The sequence below is a fragment of the Eumetopias jubatus genome, unplaced genomic scaffold, assembly GCF_037043125.1.
Source record: "Eumetopias jubatus isolate StellerSeaLion01/CBP00866 unplaced genomic scaffold, mEumJub1_p1.0 scaffold_13, whole genome shotgun sequence".
Classification (NCBI taxonomy): Eukaryota; Metazoa; Chordata; class Mammalia; order Carnivora; family Otariidae; genus Eumetopias; species Eumetopias jubatus.
Genome location: NW_028274819.1, coordinates 97,721,286 through 97,745,885, shown reverse-complemented (window position 1 = coordinate 97,745,885; position 24,600 = coordinate 97,721,286).

Here is a 24,600-nt window from a genome sequence, read left to right as displayed (position 1 = left end):
GATGCCAATAGCAAAACCACACTCCCAATTGGGACAATCAAAAATGCCTCTAGAGGGGCGCCTGGGTGACTCAGTTTGTTAAGCGTCTGATTTTGGCTCAGGTCATGATCCCAGGACCCTGGGATCAAGCCCCATGTCGGGCTCCCTGTTTCTCCCTCTCCCCCTACTCATGTTCTCTTGCTCTCTCTCTCTCTCTCTCTCTCTCAAATAAATAAGTAAAATCTTTAAAAAATGCCTCAAGACATTACCAAGTGTCCTTAGGGGGAAAAATCACCCCTTTTTGAAAACTACTGCATTAGGGGGACTTCCCAGAGATCACTCAACTCCTAAGTAACAGACACTAAATTCAGCTCTGTCAACTTCAAAGACTTTTCTTTCTTTCTACTACCTCCTTACAACCTCCTAAGACAGAGTCTCACCTGGGAAAATTATGGGAGAATATCATTATGTTTTCTGCCTTATCACTCCCTATCCTAACATTTAGTTCTCTCTCTGTGTCTCTGGGATCAACTAATTGATTACTTTGCTCCAGGCCTAACTAACCCCACACTCTCCAAGTTTACCTATCCTCGATTTGAAAACATTAGCTTGGGTCCATTGTGACCACAGGAACTTTATTAATGTTCAGTCAATTTCCTTGTACCATTCATTTCAGTCCCGCTGCAGGCACCTGAAGGCAAAGAGCAAACTCCTCCCACTCCCCCAAGAGCCAAAGGTCTAACCTGGGGACTGGCCATACACAGGAACAGTTCCAACAGTTTACTGGGAAAGGCACACACCATTCTTGCACCAGCCCTAAGCAGGCATTTGGAAAGTAGGAACACCAAGTCCACCGAGCAGTTGCTTAGACTGAAGATTCCAAGCAGCCAGTTTAAGGAATCCACTGAGAGTAGCATTGGCGCAGTGAGGATGCTGTCATCAACCAAGGCAGACAAATATTGTGGACTGCAAATTGTGACGGGGACATGTGTGCTGATGGGAGGTGGTGTCACACAAGCAGGGGTCTGCACACCGCACTTGCCATTTCTGTGCTCCAGACCAGCCTCAGGGACCCATGCTCTGCTCTGAGGCAGGTTCCCCACTCCAGGTTTTACCTCCTCTCTTCCCGGTGCTGAGGTGGGGGACAATGCCAGACTTGTACATGGCGAACTTTTCCCTCGTTCTCCTGGGCATTCACAGGAAGCCAGGCCCAGCCTTCCTGTAGCCCCTTCTTTTCCCTCCATCTGTCAAAATCAGACTTCTACTCCAAGACCCTTTCCAGCACTGCCCTCCAGCCCCTGTCTTTCAACCCCTCCAAACCAGTCTGCCGGTCTCACCCAAACATACAGTTTCCCCTGAACGTTCCTTTTCTCATCCATTCTTTCAACAGAGAGCTTCTGAGAATCTTCTCTGTCTAAGCACCATTCTAGACACTGGGGATACAGCAGCTTGCAAAACAGACAAAAATCCCTGCCCTCATTCTTGGGGGGAAAAGTTGACATTCTGGAGTTATTATTTCTACCTGGGTGCTTTGGCCTCATCCACCCCCTCTGAAACCTTAAAAACTCAACCCTTCCTTCAGCCGTAGGTCTGACCTCACCTCCTCCATGAAGCCCTCCCTCTTCATCCCGGGCAATGTCACTCCTCATTCTGGACTTCTACTGTCTTTCCTGTATGAGCCATGCTCACAGTGTCTATATGTAGGCATCACACATTGCCTTTTATTATCTGTGTGTGTTTTGTCTCCCAACTATAATATAAGCTCCCCGGAGGGCAGGAGACAGGTCTGTTTTACCTCTGTAGCCTTGCAGCACCCAGCAGGGTAGCCTATGGAGGGAAATGACATATTAGAAAAATAATAACTGGTATTGATGCATGCTTACAAAAGACCAACTGTTGTCCTAAGGACTTAAGTATCAACTCATTTGATCCTGACAATAAGCCTACGGGGTGGGGGGGGGAGGGGCTTGCGCAGGGGTAGGAACACAGGTGGAGGGAGCGGTGGCCACAGCGGCAGAATGGAAAATACTGTGTGCCAGGAAGAGGTGGTGGCAGAACGTGGGCTTCGGAGCAGGACCTGGACTGAAGTCCTGGCTCCGTCACCTCCCAGCTGGGTGACCTTGGCCAGGTGACTTCTCTTGTCTTGGCTCCTGTGTCCTCTCCAATGATGGGATGGCGACAGCATCCACGTCATAGAAGCACATGACAGTGACATGAACTAGTGCAGGTGGCACGCCCCAAGCACAGCGCCTGACCCCCCGCCGGAAGCACTCAACGCACGTGCCTGCTATTAGTATTGTCCTTGTTGTTGTTACTCCCCCCCTTCTGAAAATTGCTCACACCTGCTTCCTGTCCCATGGCTGCCCCAGCTCCCTGTTCCCGCTACACACACACACACACACACACACACACACACACACACACCCCTCCTTTCCACATCCTCGACTGAGCAGAGGCATCCTTGAGTGCAATATACTGAGAAGAGCCTCTTCAGTTGCCACCTTATTCCTTCCCTCCCAACAAATGAGCCCTGAAACAAATAAATCCCAGACGTCACATCTCATTTATAATAACCCAGGCCCCTGGGGCCAGAGAGGGGGCGGGAGCTTTCCCTGGGCATTGCCAGAGCATCGAGGACTCAGAAATCCAAGAAGGCAGGGGTACAGTCCGGGAAGCCAGCTGCCAAGGGAGATGCTACCACCTCTTCCTCAGCCACTACGGACATCAGGACATCGGCTGAGTGCTTGCACCAGAAGGCTCGTGCTGCTGCAAAGAAACACCAGCGGGCTCCAAAGGTGGGCGTAAAACAATCTCCTGGGGGAAGCAGCTCTACTTATGTTGGCTATTCGTGCTAAGGGCCCGGTCACCCATTGTCTCTTTGGGTTGTGTGGCTCCACAGCCCATGACCTTTGATCACTCCGTGTTTTGCAGGGTACCAGGAGTGCTAAACCCTTCACATGGCTCGTCCTGCATGGCGGCCTCCTTCTCCCTGGCTTTCATCTATGCATCCCTCCATTTCTGCCTGTGGCAGCAAAACATCAATTACACACTCCAATTATGTGATTATACATATTTTTACTAATTAATAATAATTCTTGCTACTCATCCTGCCAACTCCTGTTGGAAGACCTCAGAGGCCATTCAAGAGGAGAACTCAAAGCGTTGACACCAAGAAACGAATGAGCAAGGCCTGTGGAACTTCTGGGATGAAAGGGAAACTGAGTCACCATGAGGAATCTCCTCCAAGTCTGTGAGAGAGGGGACCACTGATTCTAAGACTTGGTTTTGTCTGGGTAGATTATTTACCCCAATGTATGGGACTGCTAGATGGTACTACTGCCTAGAGAAGTGGCAGAAAGAAGAAAGTAGTTTGGCCCAGGGGTCGTACTTTTTGGGTGTCACACTGGCTGAGGTTCAGGTTAAAAGTTTCTCCTGTTTACAGAAATCTGGATTTTTTTGCTTACATATCATACTGTGTCCTCCCCTCCGGAGACTTATTAATACGCTGTGAGGAAAGTTATTTCATGATCTGGACAAGAGTTTTGCTATAGGATCATATTTCAGATCAAGATGGCCCTGGGAGATCACCTGGTGCAGCCTCTTTGTTCTTCACAGAAAAAGCTTGAAGCCCAAGCCAATAAAAACTACAAGTATACCCAAACATCACATCCATTGTCAAATTTAATTATTGAAGCAACACTATGAGGTATCTCAGTGTTTTTACTGAGATACTATTTTTTAGTAATTTTGGTAATTTTACTATCCCCAGATTATGGAGAAAGCTGGGGTCTTAGGGATTTGGCCCAAGGTCACACTGCTTCTAAGTGACAGAGCTGTGACTAAAGCCAGGTTCCAGTACATTCCAAAACCAATGACTTTTTCACTGTGTCATGTTGATAACACAGCCAATTAGTGACAGAAGACTCGAGCACTTTGATGCATATGACAAATCCATGAGCTCTTGGCATAGAAGATAAGCCAAACTGACAAAAGAGAACAAGACATTCCATCCTTAAGCTGAGTCTTCCTGAAGCCAAATTTCATTTTGATTGGTACAGACAGTAGTCCTAGTCACTGAAAAAAAAAAATCAATCAAAGCAGTTTGCAGACTGAACAGACTGATCGGTATAAGGGAACTGATGAGTTCAGGTCCTATGGTATATCCAGGCCGAGTTAAAGCCTTGAGTGATGTCGGGATTAGATCTGCACTTCCTGCAGTGACAACCTCACAGGACTGAGTCCCACCACCAGTGTGCTGTGGCCCAGCTGCCTGGGGCCGGGACCAGTGGGGAGAGCTGGGCATGGTGGTCCCTCAGCCCTGCTCCCAACCACAGTGGGGAAACCAAGGGTCCGGACCTTGTTCCCAGTGACTGCGGCCAAGAGCAGAGTTGGCTTCAGCGGACTTGGAGAGTCAGAACTTACACCAAGGAACAAGAAAACCTAATAAAAGGAGGTGAAGCTCTGGGTCAGCCACTCGTCTCATCAACCCTCCAACCCCACAGGTTGGGCAGGGGAGCCCAACAGAGAGGGGGCCAGTAGCCAAGCACTGAACCAGCCCCATCACAGAAAAGGGTCTGAGGCCCTGGCCCCTGCCCCAGGTGCTTGGTTCTGGGAAAACGACAAAACCCCAGCATTCCACTTCCTGATGGGAGGTTGCCTCCCTCTCATACCTACATCTTTTTTATCAGTTCCTCTCATAGAACTGATTCGCTGTACCATGAATGAATTTTCTGTGTGACCTTCTATTGCCTCTATTAGAGGTTGAGAGAGTTGGTATCAAGGTGCTATTATGTACACATAGATAAATGAATGGCCAATAAGTATGTGAAAAGATGTTCAACATCTTTAGTCATCAGGGAAATGCAAAATAGAATCACAATTAGATACCACTACACTTCCATTAGAATGACTGAAATCTAAAAGAATGAAATGCTGAGTGTTGCAAGGATATGGGACACCACACAGCCCCACGCAGTGGGCTCTCATCCATTACTGGCAGGAGTGTGAAATAGGACAACGCCCCTGTTGGGAAAATAGACAGTTTCTTAAAAAGATAAACACACAGTTACCCATACACTAGACCCAACATACACTGAACCCAACATACACTAGATCCAACCATTCCCAAGAGATATTTACCCAAGAGAAATAAACATGTCTACACAAAGACCCGTACATGTACATCCATGGCAGACTGATCTGTAATATCAAAAACTAGAAACAACCCAAATATCCATCAACAGGTGAAGAGATAAACAAACCATAGTTGTAGTTATACAATCAGTGGAATATTGCTCAGGGAAAAGAAAAGGAAGGAACTGCTCACACATTCAACACAATGGATGCATCTAAAAAAAAAATTATACTGAGATAAGGCAGATAAAAAGAGTATACAGTATATGCTTCCATTTCTATGAAACTCTAGAAGAGAGAAATCTCAGCTATGGTGACAAGAAAGCAAATCAGTGATTGCCTGGGACCTCGAGTGGTAGGAGATTGGACAGAAAGGAACACAGGGGAACTTTGGGGTCGTGGCTGTATTCATGTCATGACCGTGGTTGTGCTTACAAGAGGGGGTGCATCTGTCAGAACTCACTGAGCTTTACATGCTCAAAATAGGCCTATAACTTCTACCTCAATAAAGCTGCAGAAAGGCCATGTACAAGATTATTATGAACAACCTTAAGTTTGGATGTAAATAACCCCTTTAAGTTAAGAATCTTTAAATCTAACCCAAACTTAGAATAAAAAGAACACATGTCAAATAAATGTTCAAAGGAGAATACACATATACACACACAGATGCTATTATTGATGGACTCTGTCCTGGGGACCCAGGGATACCTGAAAGCTATCCCTAGGGAGATTCCTTAAAGAGATGGCATATAAACAAAGGAGGAAAGCAAGACAAAGAGATCAGTTTTTTATCAGCCACCGTGTTGCCCCCAGACTCCACTGTGGAACCCTAGTAAGCTAGCCTGACCTGTGTCAAAGTGTCCATTTGCTAAGCCAGGTGGTCTTGAATAGCATAAAACCACATGAGCCCCACCCTACTCTTGCTCCCAGTGCTCAAACCCAGGTCCTTGAATCTGCTCAGCTCCTGTAAGCCATGGCCACCAGCACCAGAGGCAACGGAGCCAGAAATGGGCTCACTCAGGTTTATTTCATCCCCTAGAGCATCACTCACTGGCACCTGCGGCCTAATCCATGGCCAGCATATCCTTACTCTAAAACAGGACTCACAAATCAAAGTCCTACAAGGGTCCACAAATAAGGTAAAGAAATGGGCAAAGTGGGAATACTGTGAGACAAGAGGGAATGATGGGGACTGCAGTGGACCCAGGAATACCCAAGTCCTCTGTGAACGGAGCACCATTCTGCAGGGCCAGTCCCTTGTTGGCAAGTGTTGTTAGGCCTTCTGATTTCTCAGGAGAAGCCAAAACTTCAAGCTTTCATGTGAACCGTCCCAATTTTAAATATTGGCAATGAGTTTTTTAAATTTTAAACATGGTATGAGCCAAACAAAATACACGCTCAGGCCAAAGCAATGAAGAGCCACCAGGTTGTGATACTGCTCTAGAGGCTGTCATGGTAGTGTCCAAGGGCTGAATTCACTACTGAAAAGATGCTGCTTAACCTCCCAGTCAAGACATAAATCCCCTAGTCAACATTTCCAGCAAGTTGTTTGCCAGCTCATTCTGAAAACCTCCAGTGACTGAGAGATTGACCATTCCATCATGGGATGGGTCAGTTTATCCTCTACCCCCTTCAGCTGGCTCTGACTCTTCCTCCAGGACTTAGCCAAGATGCTACCTATTCGAGGGAGCTTCCCCTGATCCCCATACTTAGACTGGATATTCCTCATGTTTACTCCCATGGGCCCCTAGACGTCCCCATCTCAATACTTTCCATATTGCGTTCCTTATTTGTCTGGCACTAGGTGCAGAGCTCCTGGAGGGTGGGAGTTGGGGGAGAAGGTGTATATCCAGTGATTAATGCACACAATTTCTGATTGCAAGTGATAAAAATCCATCAGATTACTTAAGTAATCTTTTAAGTAATCTTTTAAAGTAACCTTACTTTGCTTAAGTAAAAAGGAAATGGATTCTCCATATAAGTGGCCAGGAAGGCATAAGGCTGGACTCAGGCATGACTGAATCAGGGGTTCATACAATGTCTCGCTCCACTTCCAGCTCTGCTCTCCTCTACACGCTAACCTCCATCTCAGCATCCAGGTGGGAGAAAGATGGCGGTCACAGGGCGGTGATGCAAAGTGTACATGCGCATCATTATTATCCCCATTGTATGGATAAGGAAATGGAGACACAAGGTATTAAGTAACTTGCTCCAATCACACAGTTATGAAGTGAAGGAGGAAGGAGACAAAGGAAGCAGTTTGCCCCCAGAACCTGTGCAATAGACTCTGTGTAATCCTCCCCCTCAAGATATGCCTTTTCCTTAATTCACTTCCAGTCGTGGCCTCCTAGGGGCCTGCAACCTTGGTCTAAGTGATGCAGCTAACATCCCCTCCCTGCCCCCTATAACATCAACAGTATATAATAGAGAGAACAGAGTCAGTTCTGATGAGCAAGAGAATGGGAAACACCGATGCAGGGGCGCCTGAGTGGCTCAGTCATTAGGCGTCTGCCTTCAGCTTGGGTCATTGTCCCGGGGTCCTGGGATCGAGAGCCCCACATCGGGCTCCCTGCTCAGCGGGAAGCCTGCTTCTCCCTCTCCCACTCCCCCTGCTTGTGTTCCCTCTCTCGCTGTCTCTCTCTCTGCCAAATAAATAAATAAAATCTTAAAAAAAAAAAAAGGAAACACCGACACAGAGGGTACCGACCCATAGCACACCCCACTCTCAGTACCTGGTGGATAGCAAGGGTGTTTGCCCTTTGGTGTGTTTTCTGGGCAAGCTCCCTTGCCCACTCCTTCCATGGCCATGTTTGAGGTGGACATTGGGGAAGATGCAACATCTAGAAGGTAGCTCTCTACTTTATGAGGCAGTAGGGACCTGAGGACTGCCTTAGATGATGGCATCTTACACAGATTATTCAATAGATTGGATGTTTCTTTTATAGAATAATTCCCTTGGGTCTTTAGTAGACTGTTCTTATTTGCTTCTGGTCTGGTCCATGGGTTTGTACCTGAAGTCAGAACTCTAGCTGAGGCAAAGTCCTTGTAGGTACAACCTGGCTGGGTGTTCTGCCCATCCCCCTAGCCAACAGGTTCCCAGCCTCCATCCTGGACTCCACCTTCCTAAGGTCATTGCAAACAATGACCTTGGGGTACCAGGGGATTATTTAGCTCCCTAACTCCTACTGCATCTCTTTCATGGAGCAGGGGCTCATCACAGGAGGTGACTGGGAAGGGCCTAGGGGACCAGTGCATTCCCAGGACCCAATCTGATTTCTGCAGTTTCCCACTTTCCGGCCCTTACTCACACTCATTTTAGGTTGGGAAAGATAATTTAGATTTCCAGCCTTGCAGGCCTTCAGACTTCTGGAGTCTCAGCTGTTTTGGATTTCAGGTCACAGGCAGAAAGTGGCTCTCTCAGTCAAGCCTCATGGAAAAGCCCTCTGCTTTCAAGCAAGACAATTTCAACCTAAGCTTCGTCACTTCTCAGTCGGGCCTTCCTGGAGGTCACTTCTGTGTGATGAGGCCCCATTCTTTTGGCCCAGGGCGCCCTGTCCTCACTGCCCTGCACCCTACCTCCTCGTGGAGTGGTCTGTCACTTGCACGTTCCCACTCCAGGAACTAACATCTGTCCCGGTTTGGTTTAAGAGTAACAGGGTGCCTTGGTGGCTCAGATGGTTAGGCATCTGCCTTCGGCTCAGGTTATGATCCCAGGGTCCTGTGATGGAGTCCCGCATCAGGCTCCCTGCTCGGCGGGGAGCCTGCTTCTCTCTCTTTCTCTCTCTCTCTCATTAATAAATAAATAAAATCTTTTAAAAAAAAAAGAGTAACAAAAGTGGGGGGGAAATGCGTTGGCTCATCGATCTGAAAATCCAGTGTCTGGTTCCAGGCACAGCCGGATCGAGGACCTCACACAACGTCCGCAGGACATAGTCGCTCTGTTTCGGAGGTTTTATTCTCAGGTTCCCTGTGGTTAGCAACATGTCACCCATAGTTCCAGACCTGTGTCCTCATCGATTAATGTCCAGCAGGTTAAAGTTAGAGCTTTTCTTCTCCAGTAACCAAACAAACCACCCCCGCTCCCCAGGGTCCACTCTCAACTGGACCAGACTTGTCCCGGGTCCATCCTGCAACTGATCACAGTGCCTGGAGATGCGGTGCTCTGATTGGCCAGGCCTGATCACGGGCCCGCCTCCGGAGGCGGAGTCAACACTACCTGTCAGAAAGGGAAGGCGGTAAAAGGGACCTTCTTCACAGAGAAGCTGGGGTGCAGTTGCCTCCTGCAGGGCCAGCGGAGCCCAGGTGACCGAAACAGCAGGAGTCCATACAGCTGATACTCGGTAAGTACTTCTCCTCTGAATGAACACACGAGGGGACTCAGCCTCTGAACAGGAGTGGGAAAGGGTGCTGGAAATACATGACCTCTGATTTTTCTTCCTTACTCAGAAGTCTAAGCCAGCAAACACAGTGTGTCCTGAGAACATGTTTACACTAACAGTGAATTCCTAGGGATCCGAAGTGACAGATTCTCTCTGGATTATCCAGGTCGTGTGTTTAACCCTCACCCAGGGTCCTCTGGCACTGCAGGGCTCCAAGCAGAACCCACGACGCCAAATGAAATGACTTTGAAGTTCCCTTCATTAAACAAGGTCTTGCCCCATTGCTCTAGAGTGAACTGTATCGCCCCCAAATTCACACGATGGAGCCCCAGCCCCAGGGTGACTATATTTGGACATAGGACCTTAATGGAAGCAATTAAGGTGAAAGAAATCATAAGGATAGGGCCGTAGTGCACTAGGATTCACACACACACACACACACACACACACACACCAAGGAAAGGCCATGTGCGCACAGAACAAGAAGGAGACCATCTGCAGGCCACAAAGCGGCTCTCACCAGGAAGGGAACCCTTAATCTCAGACTCCCCTACCTCTAGAACCATGAGAAATAACATCCATTGTTTAAGCCACCCGGTCTATGGTATTTTGTCATAGTAGCCAGAACCGACAAGACACCCATTTCCCATCCATCACACAGTGCGCCCTCTGGGGAGGTAAGCTCATTTTAATGTCTGCCCAAGCAAAGCAGACATAGGAAAGCAAATCCGCTTTTGGCAGGAGGAGGCAAGGGTGGGGCTGGGCTGGGAGGTCATAAAAATCCTCCAGAGCCAGACCTGAGTAGTCAGATGTGCATATGCCTGCACGTGAGCACGCACCTCATGTGTAGTTTGGGGTTGTCTGCTTTGCTGTCTCAAGCCTCTGGTGTGGATACTCAGGACCTGACCGTCATGGTGGGGCCACCACACTGTCTAACCCGATCTAAAGTAGGAAGTGGGGGTGCCTGGGTGGCTCAGTTGGTTGGGTGTCTGCCTTCAGCTCAGGTCATGATTCCAGCATCCTGGGATCAAGTCCCACATCCCCGCAATGGGCTCCCTGCTCAGCGGGGAGCCAGCCTCTCCCTCTGCCTGCCACTCCCCCTGCTTGTGCGTGCTTTCTCCCTCTCTCTCTGACAAATGAATAAATAAAATCTTAAAATAAATAAATAAATAAATCTTAAAATAAATAAATAATAAATAAATAAAATTTATTTATTAATAAATAAATCTTAATTGCTTCCATTAAGGTCCTATGTCCAAATATAAATATAAATAAATATATTTATTTATAATAAATAAATAAATAAATAAATAAATAAATAAATAAATAAAAATAGATTAGGAAGTGTGTGGACTCACTGTCACTATCCATGAGCCTCTTCCAAATGTGATTTGGGGCTGTCCTAAGCTGGGCTCCCGAGAAAAGGAAACACGTGCAAGGTATTTATGAGAGCAATGCTCCCTGGAGAAGCCAATCAGATGGTGGGGCCATTAGTTAGCACGGGGAAGAGAAGAAACCAGGAAAGACTGTGATTTCAAGCAAAGCCCCAACCTCAGCCTGACCCCATGGAAAGCTCTGGAATGTAAATGACACTGCTGAGTTTTTTCCAACTGGACCGGGCTTTTGTGCCACCACCTCGGAGGCGGTGGGTGAGGGTGAGGGATGAGGTCCCTTCCCAGGCAGGTCCAGGTGAGGGGGCTCCAGGAACCCCAGAGCCATCCTCTGGAGGCTGCCCGTGCAAGCTGTGAGCAATGGGGAATGCAAGCAGGGTCATGGGTACACGGAAGCATAAGAGGGACACGAGGGACCTAGGCAGGGCACCAGCCATGGCCACTACAGGTGCAAAAGCCCAGAGATGCTCCGTTAGCTCACTTACCCCGAGCCCCACGGTAGCAGGCACAGGGAAGTGGGGACTTCTAGTCCTCGGGTTCCTAACTCTGAGGCATTACCCTCTACCTCCTCCACCTGGCTCCTGGTACCTTTTGCTACGTGGTCTTTCCTTCATTCCATCTCTCCAGACTGCTCCAGGCTGGAGACGGGGTGGCTTGCTGGAAATTGCCCTTGCGCTCGTCCACCCCCCAGGTCCCCAGCAGTGAGGAGCAGGACACTGAGTCCTGATTTTCCCTACACGTGCTGCTCTGCCAGGGCTTCCTTCTCAACAGATGGATTACAGCAAGTTCGCTTTCCATATCAGTCACGTCACAAATCATTAAGCATATTGACACAGAGAGGAGCCAGCCTGTGTGCCTGCAAAGGGGTTGGTGTTTTTCCACTGCTGAGATGGAGGGCCCTCTTCTGCCCTGTTCTCAGTCAGGGGTCTCATCCCCTCCAGGGCCCAAGGCCAGTGGCCCCACCAGGCTCTTTAGACCCCCAGGGTGGGCAGAATTCACGGTGATTTATCTATATCCCTGTCAGGGCCCTTCCATAGGCCACAGCCTTGCTCAGGGGCAAGCCCCTTGGCAGGGCCGCCACAGGGCAGTCCAGCTCTGAATTCATCCAATAGCAAAAGTTGGTCTCATATATACTCAGGGCCTCAGCCTGTGTAGACTGGGCTCCATACCTTCAAGGAGCCCCCAGGTTACTCCAAGGTCATATCGTCCAACCCCTACCACTGGGCAGGACCACATTTTCTGTACCATGAGAATCTCAGCACTTTCTCACATTATCTCCTAAGCCTCAGAAAAACCCTACACAGTTCATATTTTTATTGGTGTTTTACAGAATTGGCCCAGAGAAGTCCAAGGTCACATGGCTAAAAAGCAGCAGGGGCTGGGTTTCCAACTCAAGTATGTCTGGTGTTACAGTTGGTATCAGTAACCACCACGCTATATTCTTTGCCTTTCAACTGAGATTTCCCCCCTGTAATCCTGTTACACAGTCCTCAGTATACCTACCTTCTCATACCTAAATTAATTCCCTCTATTTGTACCAGAAACCCACCTCCCATCTCTTTCATAGAGTCCACCTTTATAATAAACTTCATTTTCTAGTGGATGTATGGATGGTGGCTCAAGCCACTGCCTTTCCTTTTCCAGATACGTTTTTTTTTTTTCCCTCCAAAGATTTTATTTATTTATTTGGCACACAGAGAGAGAGACTGCGAGAGAGGGATCACAAGCAGGGGCAGTGGGAGAGGGAGAAGCAGGCTTCCTGCCGAGCAGGGAGCCCGATGTGGGGCTCCATCCCAGGACCCTGGGATCATGACCAGAGCCAAAGGCAGACACTTATCGACGGAGCCACCCAGGTGCCCCCAGATATATTTTTAGTGTTTGTTTGAGCACACATGGAGGAAGAAGGGAGAGGAGAGGAGGGAAAGAAGCGGAAGGATTATGTGGTAGACTGACCCCCTCCCCTTAAAGATGTCCACAGGCTCATTCTCAGAACCTGGGAATTGTTACCTTACCCGTTGAAAGGGACCTTTGCCAATGTGGTCAAGTGAAGGATCTTGAGATGGGAAGATTATCCTGGATTATTTGGGTGGGCCCAGTGGAACGATAGGGGTTCTTAGAAGAGGGAACAGGGGTGTAACTGTGCCAGCAGAGGTCAGAGAGGGAGATCTGAAGATGCTACATGACTGGCTTTGGAGCAGGAGGAAGAAGACACCCGGACAGGAGGAAGGCTTTGAGCACATGGAAGAGGCAAGGAAATGGGTTTTCCTGTCAGAGCTTGCAGAAAGAACGCCGCTCGGCTGACATCTTGACTTGGGCCCAGGGAGACTGATTTTGGACCTCTGACCTCCAGAACGCTAAGACAATAGATCTGTGTTGTTTAAGGCCACTCAGCTTGTGGTCATTGTTAGAGGAGCAAGAGGAAGTTACCCCACGGGGTAAAACAAGACCATTGTCCAAACAGTTAGGAATCTGTTCTGGTGGCAAATTTCCACAGAGTCATAAATCTGGGAGGAATCCTGAGAGCTCATCCAGCCTCACTTCCTCTTTTCCTACGTACAGGAATAAACTGTAACATTGACAATTCTTCTGTACCTCAGTGTCTTCATCTATATAATGGGCACGTCGATGGTCACCTCTCAGGAGTTTGTGAGCAGTAACTAAAAGACCATCTGTCTCCTCAAGAGCAGGAAAACTGTAAGCTATTGTCCCAGGGAGAGAGAAGCCTGGAGAGGTGAAGATTGGCCACGGGCACGAGTTTAGAGGGCTTCAGAGCCAGGTCCCCGACGCCAGGCTAGTGAAACCGGTTTCTCCCCGGTTCTACACACTCAGCACTCCATTTCGTCAGCCAATACACAGAGATTTGAGGTAGGAGCTTGTAGCGAAGGGACTGTGGGGAAAGCTCCTCAAAACATTGCCAGAAGTCCCTCTAGCACCAGCTCCCAGGAGCCTGGAACCCTGTCTGCTGAGCTTGACCTTGCGGGCTTGTGCAACCACTGAAGTCCCTCGGCAGATGCACGTAATACATTCATGGCCAGAGCATCACAAACACAGAGGCATGCAACACTCCCTTCCCTCTGCCACAGTTCAAAGAGCTCTCCAAACCATCCCGGGCTCCTCCTCCAGGAAGTCTTCCCAGAAAGCGAGAGGAGAGTGCTCTGCTCCTCAACCTCACCTTCCTGGACAGGGCACAACCATGTTAACCTAAACACAGTGGCTGTGCTCTCTGCCTGTTCTCTGCACATTGTCACCTTTTGTCTGTATCATGGGTCTGTTGGGGGATTACGGGCCAGGGGCTAAGTCCACGGTGTCCCCTTGGCACAGAACCCAGCCAGCACCCTGTGCCGATGAGAGTCTACTTGCATGACACCTCCTTAAATTCTGTCCGCCAGGTGCCTCACGCCTCACCCTAGTCCAGGCCTGTGGGACAGTGTGCCGGCTCGTGCCTGTCATCTTGCCATCACTGAAGGCCTCCCCCACGGCTGCCCCGGTTCCCCCTTCCTCTAGCCCCTGCCACACAGAGTCTTCCACCCCTTGCTCCACAGACCCCCCCCTCCCTGAAGCCCCCCCACCAACTAATGCGCGAAGCTTCACACAGCCCCCTCCTGACACTCTCCTCCTCTGGCTCGTGTGTCCTGGGTCCAAGAGCAGAATCCGTGTCTCTTGCAGAAGCCACCACAAAAGAATTGTGTTGTGATTTTCAAAGGAAATTGAAATCCTCTCTTTACTGCTTTCTAAATGAACCTTATAATTTTTCCCTGTCTATGACATCCCTATGAATTGCCGTGTGTGTGTGTGTTCATGCGGGAGAAAGCGTGCGCGAGCTCGGTGCCAGCCAGCACCAGGCTGGGCATGCATCTCTGGTGGATCAGATAAAGGACCACCGCCCTGACAGGGCTGAGTGTGTGCTCTGTGGCCAGAAGCCACAGCTGTGCCAAGCAGCCTTTCCCCACCCCACTCTCGGCCCCTCAGATTGGAGCCTCTGAAACAGAAATGGCTCGACCACATCTGGCCAGGGAATGGGATTAGCCCAACATTTCAAGAGAACTCAAGGCTAGAGGGGTACAGCAGGGAGCCCTGGAAAGAATTAAAGGGTGGGAGGAAGGTCTCAGGAGACCAAGGACAGAGGTGGTCCTAGCAGAAAAGTCACAGAAGCATCTAGAAGAGAAGCATAGGGCTGGGGCCAGGAGGAGAAGAAGGAGCCCAGGCCAGGGCAGCATGGGTGATGGACACATTGACTATACTTGTGGCATCTAGGTCTCCAGAAATCCCTGACCCTCCCTAAGTCTTGCCGCTCATCCAAGGAGGCTGGGAAATCAGGGACCCCCTTGTCAGTCAGCAGAAGCAGGGAAAGGTGAGTCCAGGCAGATGGTGAGTCAGGGCCATACTTGTACCATTAGGAGCCGCTGGTCCCCAAGTACCCTGCTCTATTGGAGGACAGTGGTCTTGGATATTTGGGCTAGGAGTCTATAGAACGTGGAGCCGGACTTTTTCTGCTACCCCAGAGGAGGAAACTAGGACCCACCGCTGAAAAAAGGCATCAAGACTCTCATATCCTAAAACAATTAGGCTTAGACCACTCCTCAGGGTATAGGAAGAGGCTACCCTGCTGGCCCAGTGCTACCATCTCCTCCTGCGTCTGTCCTTCTGTCTGGCAGCGGTGTGGATCCTAGGCCCGGGGAAGGGAGCAATGGCAGAAAAGGAGTGAGGGGCCGCAGGGAGTGGCCTGCATGCTCATCATGGCATGTGGCTGGGACAGATACATGGCCCATGGGTCAAGGGACACTGCAGAAAGTAATGGCCTAAACCACCTCGCCGGTAGCCCCCCCCACAGGAGGGCAGCCCACCAGGCCAGGGGACGCCCGGAAGGGAATCAGCCAGAAAAGCAGCACCGCCCCATGGAGAGAGGACTTCCATGCCCTTGGTCAGTGCTAGGTGCAAGGCACGTGTCCCTCCCCTCCCTGTCCTCCCCTCCGCATGGGAAGCATCCCATGGGGCGGGGGCTACAAGCATGGAGAGGGAACATGCCAGAAGGAAGCTGTCCCATCCCCACCTCCCTGCACTCCAGGAGGAGGAGGAGTGAAAAGCAGACCACCTCTGGCCCCACTCCAGGCCCCAGGGCCACAGGCGGTTTTGGAGAGGTGAATTGCAATCAGATGCAAGATGTGGATTCTTCAACTTGATTTATTTAATAACCAGAAAGAAGTTACAGAATCTGCCCAAGATACTGTCAAGGGACAGAAGAGGAAGATTCAACAGAGTTCAGTTGAAAACAGTGACTTGAGAAAAAAATTTTAAATAAATATTTTATGTTTATGCTGAACTGAATTGAGCCTGAACGATAAACCAGTTACACAAGGGGCAGATGGTCTTCCACCAGCTCAAGGATGCCTGGGGGCAGGGGGGAAGGGGGAGTATAGTTAAGGAAACAAACAAAGTAATACATAAGGAAACCAGAATCCCAAGGAAGTCTTAACAGTGGGGCCGAGCCTCCCGGATAGGAGAACTGGGGCTGTTCAGAAGCTGGGACGGTCCCCGGACCCAGCCGACCTTTGTGGTCGGGATTCAGATCCTGGCTCTGCCCTTAATGGGCGATGTGAGCTTGGGAAAGCCATTAAGCTCCCCAGTGCCTTAGTTTTCTCATCCATAAAATAGGAGAGTAGCACCTACCCATAGGGTAGTTGTGAGGATTCCATGAGTCAGTACGATAAAAGTTCTTAGAACAGTGCCTGACCATGGCCATTTTCCTTCCCTCTGATGCTCCGTCTTTGTGGCTTAGCCACCCTCCCCACACCTGCCTCTCCCTCTGCCCCTCCCCCTGCTACCTGTACCTAGCCCCACCCTCCACCCAGCCTTTTCTCTACCTCCCGGCCTCTCTGGCCCATCCCATCCTGACCCGGCCTGGCCCAGAATCGACATCAGGGCCTCTTGCTGTCTGTGCTCAGGCTCCAGCCCCTGCTTCAGGGCTCACCATCTGATGCTTCCTGGATTCCTGGTTCAGGGGCTCAGGCACAAGAAGCTGGATGGCCCAGCTGTCCTGGTTTAAGCTAGCTCCTCCCAGGTCACCCAACTCTTGGGGCCAGCATGGAGGCAGCACGTGATACAAAACATGGCTGAAGAGGCTGCCCCTTCAGCAGAGGCTGGCGGGGGGGCGGGGGGGCGGGGGGGGCGCGGGGAGGGGGGCGCAGTTTCTCTTAGGATAAGCGGTGTGTGAGCCAGGCAGGCCTCATGATTCCCACAGCTTGCACAAACAAGGAGACTTGTTCAGTCTGTCTCAAGGTTACCGCGATGGGAGGACTGGGAGAGCATTAGGAAGACAATGTGTCAGATGCTGCCTGCGTGCTCGGGACAATGCTGTGTGACCTGCAGACCTGGCCGTGCAGGACAGGAGGAAGGGCTAAGGGTGGTCCCAGCCCTCAGGGGAGGAGGCAGATGGGGTCGGACATAGACTTACTGCCCCTTAGTACCCTAGGGCCCCTCCCTCCTCCCTCCCTCCCTCCCTGCCACAGCGCTGCTTGCTTATGTGGCAGCTTGGACTTCCCCAAGCCCAGGACCCTGGGAGACTCCGGTCCCTGCTCCCCACCCTTCTTCTACCTCTTCAACACAGGAGCTCCTGCTGTATGAGGGGAGCGGGGGGGCTTCTCTCCCCAAACCTGCCAGGTCTACTTCAGAGGAGGCTTTTCCTACCCCTTCCCACCCCCAACAGCCATGCAATTTTCGGGGCCCCCAGGTGGCCCACCTTTGTGTCTTTATTTTGTTTGCATACTTACATATCAATCTAACTGAGTTCTTTGAAGGCAAGGATCATGGCTCATTCGTCTCTATATTCTGGCCCCTGGTGGCTCAAAAAAAAAAAAAAAAAAAACCTTTGTAAAATGAATAGCTGGCTACAGAAGGGCTGAGGTTGTCTGGGGAAGCTTTCCTAAAGATGGAGAGCTCCAAGATGGGGAGGGCTGGGACGGGAGAAAGGAGGCACGGGAAGATACGGGACAGTATGGGCAGAGGCACGAGGGGGCCCTACAACAGGGGCGTGCAGGGGAAGCACGGGACAGTCGTGTCTCCCCACCCTCTGCCACCTCAGCCATCAGTCACTGGGCTCCTGCCTCCCCCACCCCACCCCAAAGTCCTCCCAAGCCTCTTGACTTGACCCCTGCCCTGCATGTACCAAAAGGCTGTCCAGGGCAAGACTGACGCTAGGAGACCTCCCGAGGGAGCGAGCCGGCTCTAAGTGCCAGAGCAGACCTGCCGGTTGATTGGCTGTCTTTATCTTGACAGTGGCAGGATGGTCCTTCCCGGGAACCTGCTGGGAAACTGCCTCCGCACCTTGTCCAGCCAAATCCTGTCCTCCTCTGGACAGCTCCCTGCACCTGTTCCTCCTGCGACCTCCAGCGTCATTCTGGGGTCATTGATTTCTTCTTCTTTTTAAAGTTTATTTATTTTTTATTTTATTTAATTGACAGAGAGAGAGAGAGACAGCGAGAGAGGGAACACAAGCAGGGGGAGTGGGAGAGGGAGAAGCAGGCTCCCCACAGAGCAGGGAGCCCGATGCGGGGCTCGATCCCAGGACCCTGGGATCATGACCTGAGCCGAAGGCAGTCGCTTAACCAACTGAGCCACCCAGGCGCCCCTAAAGTTTATTTATTTTTAAATAGTCTTTACACCCAATGTGGGACTTGAACTCACAAGCCCAAGATCAAGAGTTGCATGTTCTCCCAACTGAACCAGCCAGGCACCCATTCTGGGGTCTTCTTTGATACCAGTGGTGGAGGGCTCACCCATCCAAGGCCCCTTTACTCGAGATCAGGCAAACCAATCCTGTCACTGGCCTCAAAGAGAAAAAAAAAAAAAAAAGCGTAAGACCGTAAAGGGATTCTTGCAAACTCCCACCATCTTTCCCTTTTCCTTCTTGGAGGACATTTCCTGTTTTGCCATGCTTCTCAGCTCTCAGACTGTCTTTTCTGCCTCAGCTACCCTCGCAGGGACTCAGTGGAGTGAGAGTGGAGAAGATGCACACTGACTGAGCTCAGACTAAATGCTTCTGGCTTGGTGGCATCACCTCACTTAAGCTGCAGCAGGAGGTCTGAGTTCCCTCAGGACACCCCTGAGAACTCTGGACCTTTCACAGAGGGAGTCCTGGGATTTCAGAGGTTGGAAGAAAGCTCCTGTCGCCCCCGGGTTCCCCCTCCCTGCCCATCCCCTGCCACCTTCCCCGGCTATGGAGGAACCACCTGGGAGAGGTTTGGATCATGAGATGCCCAGGCCCCAACCCTACAGATGGGGCTGGGGAAGTCTGGAGTTAGCCAGGCCTCCCAAAGGTCGAGAAAGCAGATGAGGACCCAAGGATCAGAAGAGAAGGGACTCGCCCCAGGTAAGTACTGAAGGAGGCTGGCCTAGAGGCTGGTCCTCCTGGCTCCTTGCCCTGTGCGTCCTGAGCTCCTCCAGGACAGCTCAGCAAAGGCCCTGTCTCCTCCATACCAGCTTGCCCCCATCAGCCCTCAGTGGATGGCACTGCTAATTCCCTGGGCCCCCCTGGCCTCAGCCTCAGCTATCATAGGACAGAAGGAGAAAAAGTTCCCATTTCATGCACTGCCTTGTAATCGCCCACCACAGACGGAGACGTTAGCAGAGAGGGGCTCTGACTCCCTATCCCCAGAGCCTGGCCCCTCCTGGTCATGTGGAGGCGTTCAGTATTTGTTGAGACCATCTATTGAGGGTCTGGGTTCACGACTTCACTCCTTACGCTTGTGGGTACATTTGCCAGGTTTAAGGCCAATGCTTAACCCAAAGGAATCGCATGTTAATGGTGGGATTTTTGACAATTCTCACTCACTAGTCAGCCCCCATTTCCTCCTTGTGGTGCCGGGGGGTTCTTGACTGAGAAGCCGGCTCCCCTTTGCTCTGCTCCTCATCCCTCCACCTTTGAACACAAAGCCCCAGGCTCCACTCATTTGTGATGCCCTGCTTATGGATTTCTAGATTATGCGCAAAGCAAGGGAACCTGACAGTTTCATTCAGCAGCCTCTTTGGGCCTTGGCCAGGCCAGCAGCCGCCTCTAGCTGGGGTGTCCAGGAGACTGCTGGGGCAGAGGGAAGCAAATTCACTTCTTGGGCGGGGGTTGAACTGATGAGCATATTGGTGCCTCTCACTGGCTGACTCCTTCTTTCTGTGGATAATCTCGCAGGCCATGGAGCTTCCTGCGACAAGAGAGAGGCTTTGTTCCGGAGACAGTGGCGGGCAGGCAGCTCGTGTTGGAAGGCTTTGCGAGATCTTTTGTAACCCTGCCAAGCCACCTCTTCACTGGAGCTGGACTCATGAGAAAGAGGAGAGCCGGCAGAGATAGGAGACGGACATCTGCTGTGATCCCAGCTACGCCAAGTGGAAAAGGCCATACAAATATTTTCCAAGGGATTGATTCCAAAGAAAGGTGCTGGTGAGAAAGGAAAAAAGGAGTCCCTTCCTGGGCCCACAGTCCCTTGATGGATCATACACGTAATGACACAGGGCATCTGCTCATTCCCCACACCCCACCCACATCTGTCCCTAAGATGGGCTCCCTGGCCCCCTCCCTCCTCTGCTTCCCAGGGCCCTCAGAGTCCTTTTGCCTCCCTACCCAGGGCATCTGGGACGCCATGACCTGGAAAACTCACAGCCTGGCCCTTCTTTGTCTTCTTCCTAAACAGCATTCCCTGAAAGCCACATCATGGCTTCTGACCCCACCCCACCCCCCCAGCCCTGAGGCAGGTTATCCTTCTCTTGGACAACTGAGACAATCAGAGCTCAGAGTAATTAAGGAACTTGCCCAAGGTCGATGTAAGCAGCAGAGCCAGGAACCCCATCCAGGCCTGTCTGAGTTTCCACCCTGCCTCCATGAGCACAGAGACCCACACACAGGCCTGCTCTGACCCAGCTCCCTCCACTCCTTCCTCTGGGTCCTGCTGCCCCAAGGAGCAAGGCAAGGGTTGGGGGCGGGGCAAGAAGTCACCTTAAATCTTTTCCAGAATAAGATGGGGCATGAACCAAGCAAACTCTAAGTGTCTACGTGAGAAAAACTGAGATATTTTTCATGAGGCCTGAGAAGTGTGTTAGGGTTCATCTCTGTGGGTTAAATAATTCTGGTCAGAAGACTGACTTTTCTTTTACCTCTCAACTTTTAACTATGAAAAAAATGTATACATACGGGAAAGCTCAAAGAATAATACAGTTAAGAACCCATAGGCCCCAAATCTACATTCTACAATTAACATTTTGTCAAATTTGCTTTATCCAAGTATTTTTCTAGACCATTTGAGTATAAATTGCAGACATCAAGAGATGTCCTAAATACTTCAGCCTCTATCTCTTAAAGAGAAGGACATTCTTCTACGTAACCAAAATGTCGCTCTCACACCTTAAAAAGTTAATAATTTCCTAATATCATCCAATATCCAGCCCATATTCAAATGTCCACAATTATTCCAGAAATCTCTTTTATAGCCGTGTTTTAATAGCAGACGCCAAAGGTCAAACATGGCATTTGGTTATTCTATCTGTTGAGTCATCTTCCATCTTAAAAGTAGTCCCCCACCTTTTTTCTTTTTTTTTTTTGTCATGACATTGACGTTTTGAAGCAATTGAGCTGATGGGCTGGGCAAAAAGTCCCACTTTTTGAACTCTCGGGGTTATTTCCTTATGGTGCCATTGAACTCCTTGCTTTATTCCCTGTATTTCCTCTAAACTGTACCTTAGCTCCTGGGCTTGATTAGGTTAAAGATTTTTGGTGACAAAACATCGGTGGTAGCAGCTCCTAAGAGCCCTGCCTCCTGGTACTGACACCCTTGTGCAGTTGTCTCTCCTGGAGCGTGGGCTAGACTTTGGGATGCGCTTCTAATACATAGAATACGGCAAAAGTAATCGGTTGTCACTTCTGAGATTAGATTCTCCAAAAGCCTTGGCTTCAGCTGTCACGGGTGTTTTCTCTTACTTTTGGGTCGTCCATCGTGGAGGAAGCTAGCTGGGACAGCCTCATCTGTCTGCCTCTCATCCTTTACCACATGCCAGGCAAACACTCCTGTCTTCTATTCAGCTCAGCTGACATTACTTAGACCTACCTGCCTTTACCCATACCCTAACATATGTCAGGACTAGGAGGATGAGGCAGGCATCATTTTTTTTTTCTTTGATGCTTTGTTTTTGTTTTTGTTTTTATTTTTTGAGATTTTATTTTTAAGTAATCTCTACACCCCACGTGGGGCCTCGAACTCACAGGCCCAATATCAAGAGCTGCATGCTCTGTGGACTGAGCCAGCCAGGCGCCCAGAAGGTAAGTCAGGCATCTTTTAAAAGGAGCTTAGAATGTAATAGGGAAGATATAGATCGATGGAAGAGAATTGACAATGCAGAGATAGACCCTCACAGTTAGTAGCTGGGTTTTCAACAAGAGTGACAAGACAAGTCAATGGAGAAAAAGATAGTTCTTTCAACAAATGGTGCAGGAGCAAATAAATACCCACAATGAATAATGTCAGATTACTACCTCACACCATATACAAACATTAACGCAAAATGAATCAAACATCTACATGAAAGAGCTAAAAGTATAAAACTCTTAGAAAAAAAATATAGGTGTGCATCTTCATGACCTTGGATTAGACAATGGTTTCTCACAAACAACAAAAGAAAAATATAAAGTGGATGTTATCAAAATGTCAAGGGCACCATCAAGACAGTACAAAGGTACCCACGGAGTAGAAGAAAATCTTTGCAAATCATATATCTAATAAGGGACTTGTGTCTAGAATATATAAAGAGCTATTAAAACTCAATAATAAGAAGAGAAATAATCCAATTTAAAAATGGGCAAAGAATCCGAACAGACAGTTCTCTAAAGAAGACCGAGTGGCCAAGAAGCACATGCGAAGACATTCAACATCATTAGTCATCAGAAAGATGCAAATTAAAACCACAATTAGGGGCCACTACACCCATTAGAATGGCTAAAATCTAAAAGTAGTTTATAAATTCAAAAGATGTTATGAATCAGAGTAACCTGAGTAAAGGGCACCAGGGTGCCCAGGATCTCTCCGTCTTATTCCTTACAATGGCATGTGAATCTACGATTATCTCACAATAAAAAGTTCCATTTTTTAAAATCCCATGCTATTTATAATTTCGTAGTGCAAGCTCCAGAAGATTAAATGGACGTTTAAAAAAGCATAAGTTATATGTATATGCATAACACGTATCTTATGTGTATTATCGTACGTGTGGAAACACACAGGCCCACATACACAGAGAAGGGGGCATGCGGCTTCCGTAAGTATGTGTTCAAGGCCCTTTGAAAGTCCAAAGGAGAGAAGATAGAAAACCATTAAGGGAAAGATTGCCTGGACTTAGGAGTTAATAGGATCTCATCTCCCTGATGCCCCTGAGGAGGACATCTGCCTGCCACCTCCAGTCAATACACAACGTCTTTGTTCCCTCTCTTTTGCTTTACCTCCCCTTTGTCATTGTCCTTCACTCACCAAGCCAGTAGAGAACTCTATTAGTTAGGATGATTAATGATGACTCTAGAGCAAACAACCCCCAAATCTCAGCATTAACTTCTGCTCAAAACATGCACTTGGGTTGTTTCCAACTGGGCAGCTCTCTGGGGAGGTTCTTCTCTTAGTGATGGTCTGGACCTACACTGCCACCATCCTGTGGCTTCCAAGGTCACGCCAGCGCTGTCCAGGCAGCAAAGGAAAGAGAGAGCGTAGTAATTGAAATGCATGAGGAGGAGGTGAGCACTCGAAGCAGAGCACAACACTTCTGTCCATATTCTTCTGGCTGTAACTTAGAAATATGGCATCACCGGGGCACCTGGGTGGCTCAGTCATTAAGCGCCTGCCTTCGGCTCAGGTCATGGTCCCAGGGTCCTGGGATTGAGCCCCACATCGGGCTCCCTGCTTGGCGGGAAGCCTGCTTCTCCCTCTCCCGCTCCCCCTGCTTATGTTCCCTCTCTCACTGTCTCTCTCTCTCTGTGTCAAATAAATAAACAAAATCTTAAAAAAAAAATAAAAGAAATATGGCATCACCTGCAAGGGAACTGGGACATGCAGTCCTCCTGTGTGCTTTTATGGCATCATTTCTGCCATGAGGATGCTTCCTAGTTGGTCCTACCATGGGTCCGCATAGACGTCCGCGCCAAAGATCCTGTGCCCTGATCCTCCCATAACCTGTCTTTGAGATGCCGGAGCAGGGAGGATGGCTCACTCGGCATTCTGTTCTGCACTCTGCTGCCCCCGGCCTGGGGCTGCTCGGCGTGTGCCCCAATTTTCACAATGTGCCCGTGGAAACAGTTCCTTCAGCTTCGGGCTTCAGTCCCCTCCCCACGTGAGTGCCTGCTCCCCACCACCCCACTCACTCGTCCCACTCCGCCTCCCCAAAGGCTCGCACAAAAAGGAACTTCTTTCCTTCTCTATTAGCCTAAAAATAAAACACCTGGTATATCACTTCAGAAGAGTAACACCCTGAGGGGCTCCAGCCCTCCAGGCATGCAAGCAGCTGGTCTCTTGCCCCTCACTCAGCAGTGGCCTGGGAGCCCTGCTCCAGGGGACGGTGATGCAATGGACCCAAAGGTGGTAAGGGAGGAGCATTGTGGTGTGAGCAGGATCGAATGGGCTCTGGCTCAAACGTCTTGTACTTACAGCGCCACGGGTGGGTGCATATATGGATTTGAAGCTCAGGAGAGAAATCTAGAC